Source organism: Nyctibius grandis, chromosome 7 (assembly GCF_013368605.1).
Source record: "Nyctibius grandis isolate bNycGra1 chromosome 7, bNycGra1.pri, whole genome shotgun sequence".
Taxonomy (NCBI): domain Eukaryota; kingdom Metazoa; phylum Chordata; class Aves; order Nyctibiiformes; family Nyctibiidae; genus Nyctibius; species Nyctibius grandis.
This window is the reverse complement of record NC_090664.1, coordinates 51,939,885-51,948,441: the sequence shown is the minus strand read 5'-3', so window position 1 is coordinate 51,948,441 and position 8,557 is coordinate 51,939,885.

The window sequence follows — 8,557 nt, the reverse complement described above, 5'->3', positions numbered from 1 at the left end:
CTTGGATTAGGATTATAGGCAAGAGGAAATTTGGTATGCAAGGACTCACAGAATAGTGGAGTGGCCATGCATGGCTGCCTCAGTTGGGGGTCTCCTTGTAGTGTCGGTAAATACATTTGGTTTAGCTTTGATTTACTTTGCTTGGGCAACAAGCAGGGTGAAGAGATCAATGGAGGAGCTACCCACTTGGTTAATCACCCACAGCCCACTCCATGCTGCTGCATCGTCACTGCTACCTATAGCTGAGATATATAGATTAGGAACAGTTTGCATATGTTTACAGGTGCTGCAATTGTTTATTTTTTTTCCAGTTGCAGAACAGACCTGTTGCTTTGTGGTGTACGTGAAGGTGTTGTGTGAAACCAGGTGGCCACAGACTTGAAAGTCTTTGTTTTCGCAAATGCTGACGCATGATACGGGAGATTTGAAACATGGAGGGTTGCCTTTATATGGTAGTAGTATCAAAACATTTTGTAATTCATTAGCAAAATTCTGTACTTCATGGAAAAGTCCTAGTTAGCGTATTACTTGATACATATTTCAGCCCCCAAAAAACAAGTGGAGCTGGATGCAGGGAGACATTAGGGGAGACACAGTGTCTGAGGGGGAAGAAGCAGCAAAGAGTATTTGAGAAAATTATCTTTTTCCATATAGCAGAACATGAAAATTCTAGTTTGGGGAGATGGCTTTCCTTTGGTATCTCGTGTACAGAAATGTTAAGTTTTGATGGTGACTGAGCTTGTATAAATTAGGAACACTGACGCTGGCATAAATCTTTACAGTGCTTCAGGTAGAGAAGAAAAAAAGTGTAAATCAATGGACAGTTGTCAACAGGACAACTACCACAGGTCTGAACACTGCAGTAGGTGACAGCTGTTGGATGTTGGACTTGTGAACTTAGAGTCAAAACAACACCCCATACTCAGCATTTTTACTGTTAAATGGATGACTACTTGCAGTGAGTTTAGTCCAACTAGAGATTTTGGGGATTCTCCATCAATTTTAATATGCAAATGCCTAATAAAGGTATATTTGCTTGAGTTAGAAGTAAGGTCCAGCTCTAGTTTTTGTGAATCTTTTTGTGGGAAGGCCTTGGAGAAGGAAACAGCCCATTCCCCTGTCAGCAGAAAGAATATGCCAGGTTTTTTGTGTTACTGAAGAGAATTAGCCCCTGGCCTCTGTGGAAGGCTGGGTTTCCACCTCAAAGTACTGTGTGCCAGTACCAGCCTCAGAGCCCTTCTGGTGTGTGACTTGTTGCAACCTGAAAAATTCACAAGATTTTCCTCAAAAGCCTTTTTTAAAAACAGTTCTGCTTCTTGAGAAAGTTAAACACAGACTCAGAAAGAGTATAAATAGCAGGGCTTTAGGGGATGAGGGATGCCATGCTGCTTTTAATGGTGCTTTGGACCAGCTAGTGCCGTACTCCTGAGGCAAGGCTTGGTCAGACCCCTTTTTGTGCCTCTGGGGTTGATCCTGTCACGTGCAGTTTGGATCTCTGTGATCTTCGACAGCTGTATTCAGCTACAATAAATGTTTTCTTAAAGCCTGATTAGATAAAAATGATGTTTGTGTTGCGTGTGACAGTGCTTGTGGTGACTCGGAGAACCAAAGACTTTACAGAATCACAGAATCACAGAATCACAGAATGTTAGGGATTGGAAGGGACCTCGAAAGATCATCTAGTCCAATCCCCCTGCCGGAGCAGGATTGCCTAGACCATATCACACAGGAACGTGTCCAGGCGGGTTTTGAATGTCTCCAGAGAAGGAGACTCCACAACCTCTCTGGGCAGCCTGTTCCAGTGTTCGGTCACCCTCACCATAAAGAAGTTTTTCCTCATATTTATGTGGAACCTCCTGTGTTCCAGCTTGCACCCATTGCCCCTTGTCCTGTCAAGGGATGTCACTGAGAAGAGCCTGGCTCCATCCTCATGACACTTGCCCTTTACATATTTATAAACATCTCCACAAACAGGCTTCTTGATATCTCTGGTTTGGCTGATGAACAAATGCATTTAGTAACTGGAAAAATATGTTGCTGCTTTGTTGATGTGTTGACTCATTTGATATATTTTAAAAGAAAACAAACAACAAACTGATTTGCTTGTCCAAACGAGTCTAGCAGATATATCTGCAGAGGTAGGCTGGGCTGGAGGGTGTCAAGATCGTCTCTCATCAGATTATTGTGATCTCTTGTTTGCTTCATGGTCCGTATGAAGAAATCAGTTCTGTATTACCAGCAACTCTTCTGGGTCTCAGATGAGGTTTCATATGGCATCGTTGTGACAAACAGATCTACGCTTTATGAACAGCATGTTATGGGAGACTTACCAAACCATGACACTTGAGCATGTTTGATATTGATAAAAACGACATTGCATAGAAGTTATCTGAACGGTATTTTAATGACTCAGCCAGTAATAGGAGAAAATATTTCATTCAGTGCACAGGAGACAAGATGTGCAGTTTTCAAACTAGAGTAATAGAGGGTTAGTTCAATCTGCAGGCAATTTTATTTAAGGATGGAAACCATTGGATGGGAGGTTCTGCACATACATATGTGCGCAGTTGCTTTTGAATGACGCACTTCTCATCGTGGGGGTGGTTCTTATATATGTGGAGCTGGGTTATTGTTTGCATCCTGGAGTACCCTTGGAGGAACTTAAATCTTTCTCTTTTTTGGTGTCTCTAAGCAGCCTGACTTGCCATTTTTGGAACTGGCTGTACTGCATCTGTTTCCAAGCAGATAGATTTGTATGGCCATACGTGCTCCAACAAGGACAAAATCATCACTGTGTGGCTGCATTTTGCGCTGTTCTGATGGCCTTCTGCAGCCATTTTGGGCAACTTAAGCAAATAGTCCTTTAGGTAGTGGCACCTGGGAAGTTGCCTCTGCCATGTTAATTTGTGGTTGTCTAATAAAATATCTGTGCTGATTCTGCAATCTCTCTGTGAGGGCAATACTGGCCTTCCTCTGTAAGCTTCTCGGCTATTTTCTTTACACAGCTATTGAAAACGTTTACATCTTTCAGGCCTCTACCCTTTACTCAAGCTTGGTTGAAGTTGCCCAGTGAGTTCTCGTTGGAGGGAGGGGAGAAACTGTTAGATAATACAAGCTTATTTTCCTAAGAATACCAAACTGAAAACCCAAAGGTGGAATTTGAAAGTGAAAACTACAATTAATACAAAAACTTGACAAATACAGCTGACTTTATGCTATTTCCATGTTCAATATGGGCCACCTTTTTTCCTTTTCTTAAATTTACAATTCATAAGTGTGTATCATTGGTATTGTTTAGGAAGACGGAGTAGTTCATCCTTAGGTACTTGCTAGACCTTCTGTTGTTTTCCAGATTTCTTCAGAAGTGCAGAGGTAGAATCCCCTGATGTGAAAACATAGCTTCTGGTGTATTATTTTTAAAATTAGAGGTGTAACATTTGGCAAAGTCCATGGTGCAGCATCACAAAGTACACAGAACTGAGTACATGGAACAAAATTTTGTCTTCTGTTTTAAAACCATGTAATGCAGTCATGCCATTGTATATATACACATACATATATGTATGCAGTATAGCTAATAATAACTAGATTTCAAGGCAGACAGACATGTTAACAGAGGTGAAAGCATGAGATTTTACTGGAAGTCTGCTGGCTTTGCTTGAGTTCGAGGAACTGCTGCTTTCATAAATTATCAATGTTCTATATCATAACATTTCTCTTAGAGAACAATCGAAATAAAAGCATATTATTTACATAGGTGTCAGAGTTACTGCAGTTGATATTCTCAGCTAAAACTGAGTCCTGGGTCATGCTGGACTGGCTTCAAATTTCAGACTGTTACTTGCAAAGAGCAAAAGGGTAATTTCTCAGCTGGGGTAAGCTGAAGTTGTTAGAATTCCATTTTAAAGGCAAAGAATCAGAGTGGTTTAAAATAAGCTTTGCATAGCCTCTACCTCAAAGATACTTTCTAAGGCATTCAGCTACCATGGTGATGAATGTGGTATAAATAGAAAATGGATTAGATAGAATCCAAAATGTTTCTGAGGAGATCTAAATTAACAGTGGCCATTCAGGAAAGAGAGGAAGGAAGTCACTGTGCAAAATTTAAGAAAATACACACCAATAGTAAATCTAGAGTGGTTTATAGAAAGAGGAAGGCAGGAAGCAGTTGATAATATCATGGCTGGTAATACAACACTAGCAGGAGTATTGTATTCTGATTCTGTTTAACCCTAGCACAGAAAAAGCAGACACAGGAGACGTTTTAGAAACTTGAGAATCACAGTAAGATTTTTACCTGAGAGACAAAAACCTCTTTTGAACAGACAGGTGCTAGAAATGGCAACAGTCCCCTATGCATCTGTGAAGCAAATAAGGATCCCACAACAGTGGGATACACAACTAGGAAAGACACTCAGAAATAGGTCATCTGTTCTGCAAAAGACGTACAACTCTGTCCCCACTCAAGCAAACCCTCTTTAACTGGGAACAGAAGACCTCAATATAATTTAAAGACAGCAAGTACTTTTTAGTCTGTTTGAATACGCAGCCTATAGTTTTCTGCCACAATATATTAAGGTCAACTGTTCGGCAGGAATTAAAGCTTGTTTAGGCCCCAATTTGCAGACTTCTTTCAAGGACATATAACTTTAGGGACATGGATAATTCTGTTGTTTTCAGTGGGACTATTCACGTGCTTTAAATTGCAGGTGGACTGAAGTACCCTACTGAAGAATGGTCTAAGAAATAGCCATGTACAGGTCTATGTAGATATAAAGAATATACACTAGGTTAATGTGTGCTCTGCAGATGTCTTTGTATGAATAATTTGCACTGTGTTGCTGCCTCTGTTTTGGCTTTGTTTCGTCTGCAGCCAAGGGGAAAGCTTAGCTTCTCCAGCAATTTACTTTCCAGTGATTGAGTAATACTCTGTGATTGCTACTGTGTGAACACCATTACTTGGTGACCTTTCCTAGTGATTGTATGATGACAACTGCATAACAGCTGCCCTTAAACTAGCCTCATGTTTGAGATGATCAAGAGATTAAAGACCTGTCTTCCGTGCTGCTACTTTTTGAGCTTCTGAATTGAGTCTTTTTTTACAATCCCATCCATTTTGCTAGTTAGAAAACAAATTGAGACTGCAATCATGTATTTGTGACCAAGATGTAAGTGCGTTTTTTGGCTGGTCAGATGAACAAAATCAGATTGTGTAGTTTAACTCAAAAGTAATTCACTTAATATGATCTGATAGCAGTTCTCTACTACTTGCCAAAAATGAAAGTTTAAAGGAAGAGTGCCCTTTATCTGGAGACTGAAAGTTTAGATTTGAAAGTAATTTTTAAACAAATACATAGCTGAAATAATTTTGGATAAAGGATGATAGCTGGACAGAACAGAAACTTCACAGAATGTGTGTTAGTGCTCCCTCACCCTCACGTTACTCGATTCAAGATACTGAATGACCTCTCTGCGAGGAGGCAGAAGTGCAGGAGAATGTTCTCGGGGCCTCTATGAAGGTGTCCGCTAAATAAGGAGTGATGGAAGAATATACCCTTACAACTATCCCTTTAACTAGTATTCACCAGGAACATGTGACCTGCAGGTAAGTTGGTCGGGCAATGTGAACCTAAGTGCCAGCAGGACACTCCTTCAACAGATCTTAGGTCTTATCAGTACCACTAAGATAGCCTAGTGCTTTTACAGATCAGCTCAGCAATGAAGAAAAGCTGACTGAAGCTATCTCAAGCAGGGGAGGGGTTATGTAAACAAAGAATACCTTTTTTGTAGTCTCACTTCTTTGCGGGTATGCAAACACAATTGGTTAACTTGCTAATTAATTTGGTGATGTCCCTGGACTCTGACTAAGCTTGTGCATGCATTTTGTTTAGGAACCCCTGTCCCCTCCTGGCAGACCACATATGTAACCAAAGCTGGGTTACCATTACCCCTTCTCTGAAATAGCAACGTGATATATCTGGGTATGACATGATCAGCTTTTAAATTGCATGATCTAGAACACAACATGCAGCTCATCTTAATAACAGAAAGATAGCATGAATGCCTTGAAAGCACCCCCTTCTCGCATACTGGCTTCTTGTAGCTAGGAGCAGGCTCGCTTTTTTCAAAGTTATCTAAGAGTTTCTTGGGGGCTGCTCCGTTACTGTTGACTAAATTCTCACAGGAGTAAAGGGTTATCAGAACTTCAACACCTTTTACTTATCTAAAGAGATTACCTTCTTTACTGTAAACATACAGTACCATCAACACTTTAAGATAAAACCCCTAAAATAAAAAGTAAAAAACCAATCCTCTCCTGCCTACACAGTTCTCTCTTTGAGACTGAAATCAAAGAACGGCAGGTATTAGCCACATCACTTAACACGTTCCTGGAAGGCATTTGGATGCTGTGGTGAAAAGGGGTGTAGGGAAACCAATGTAAAACAGCATAGCTTTAGACGTGTAACTCATGGCGGGCTCTACAGACAGTCAAACCAAGATCACGTACACTTCTTGGGTGTGCATTTCCCTTTCAGTATAGCTTAAACCCGGCTAACTGTTGTGGCCTATATGGTGTTGAGAGCAGAAGGACATAATGATCCCTGTGGGCTTAAAGCATGAAATGACAATAACAATGGATGGGTTTTGAGGGAGAGGCCACGATATGCTCCAAATGCCGCATTATGACCATATCGGAAGAATCCATCATTCGCTAAGCTGTCTAGATCAGGTGTCTCCTCCTTCCTCTTCTACCTGAGGAACTAGTTATCATTATTGTCATTTAAATAATCATTAGATACTTGATTTTTTTATGTATCACCAGGATGAATGAATGTTTTCGTATTTCTCATTGCTGTCAGACCATCATCTAATGTATGTTATCATAGTTTCATGGCACATTTTTTGTCCCAGGTTCTCCAGGGACTTGTCTCTCTGTTACTTAGAGTACGGACAGATGTCCCCTTCTGGATCCAGCTAGAATAGCTTAAGATGTTCGCGTGCTTTACCCCTCCCCTCACTTCTGCTAACAAAGCAACTTGCTTGAGCACTCCCTAAACCCCCTTCAGGCACCACTGACTGAGTTAGCGCATAGCTCCTATTTAAACTGTTTGAACTATCTCAGCTGATTCTGCTTGAAGTGGGTGAGGGAGCACTCACACAAACAGCTGGGAGAGCTACCGGAGTAGTAATCAATGCCCAAGGGACGCTGATAAACAGCTTGAGAAGGGCAGGGCACAAATGTTTCAAGCCTCTGCAGCTGTTTGCAAATTGAATGTGTACATAGAGCCTGTAGGCCGCGTGTGAGCTACGGCAATACCTCTGGTTCCAGATGAGGCTTCTCCTCTGTTACAAAAGCTAGCAACTTCTTAAAAAAAGGGGAAAAAAAAAAAAAAAGTAAAGTTGAGAATCCTAAGAAAGTTTACAGTGATGGGCCCATATAGCATATGAGCAGATATTCTCTGAGCCCAGCACAGCATATTGTGCAACAGCATGGGAGAGGGGAAATTTTGGCCAGGAAAGTCAAAGCATATTCTTTCTTTTATCTGTTGGATGCTAAAGCAGTGCCTTTCACATGCTGTTTTGATTTGACTGGCCTGAAGAGGGGGGCAGACAATTTCTATCAAGCTTCAATCCCCAGTCCTGGAGCCTACTTATTAGAGTCTGAGTGTTTGCTGTTTCAACCCGCCGATAAGGGAGTCCTTCCAACAAACAAACTGGGCTGCTTTCCACCACACACTGTATCTTCCAAAATCTCTGAGGGGAACAGAGTGAACAAATATGTTGAGCAAGTGTGCTCAGTTTGCGGTAAATGGCTGAATAACCCCCCGCCCCCCGGCATATGCACAGTCTATAGCCATCACACCACCGTTGGGTCTGAGGACCAGAGGATACATCTCATTAATTTTCTTACACAAGCCCTCGGTCTGCACAAGCTTCTGGTGTAGTGAAGCAGAGCTGGGAGAGGGCGATAGAAAACAACACCCTCATGGGAAACACACTTGTTCTCGTGGTTCATGCTTAGGCCCTGGCATCTGGAGGGTCTATTTCTGGCATTACCACGCACTCAAAGTATGACCAGGGCTGAGTCACATATGAGACATCATTATCCTGTATGTAAATTAGGTATCAACAACTTTGCAGGTGATGTTTGTTGCAGCCTATTTTTTTTTTTCCAAGTGGTTTAAGTGTACTAGTATGTTGCATTTTGGGCCTGTTTACAGCCAACCTGGAGAACTTGTGGGCTGTAACATAGCCACCTGCACCCAGAGAAACATAGCTTTGTGATTTTTACAAGTGACTGGTTCAATGTTGGTGTTTTTTCCTGGGGCAAACCCCACCTTCACTGAAACGTGAACTGTGAGGCAAGTCTTGCTCTGAATGGCAGCAGCATCTGCAGTGTTTGCTGGGGGGTGGTGAACCTTTTCTTCTCTTCACACACACACTGTATCCTTTGTGGTCATACACGGCTTGAAAGAAGCTTTTACGTTGATAAAATTCATCTTGGTCAGTGTGTCCTTGCTGGTGCCAGCCCTGTCTGACAGGCCCGAGGCACCAG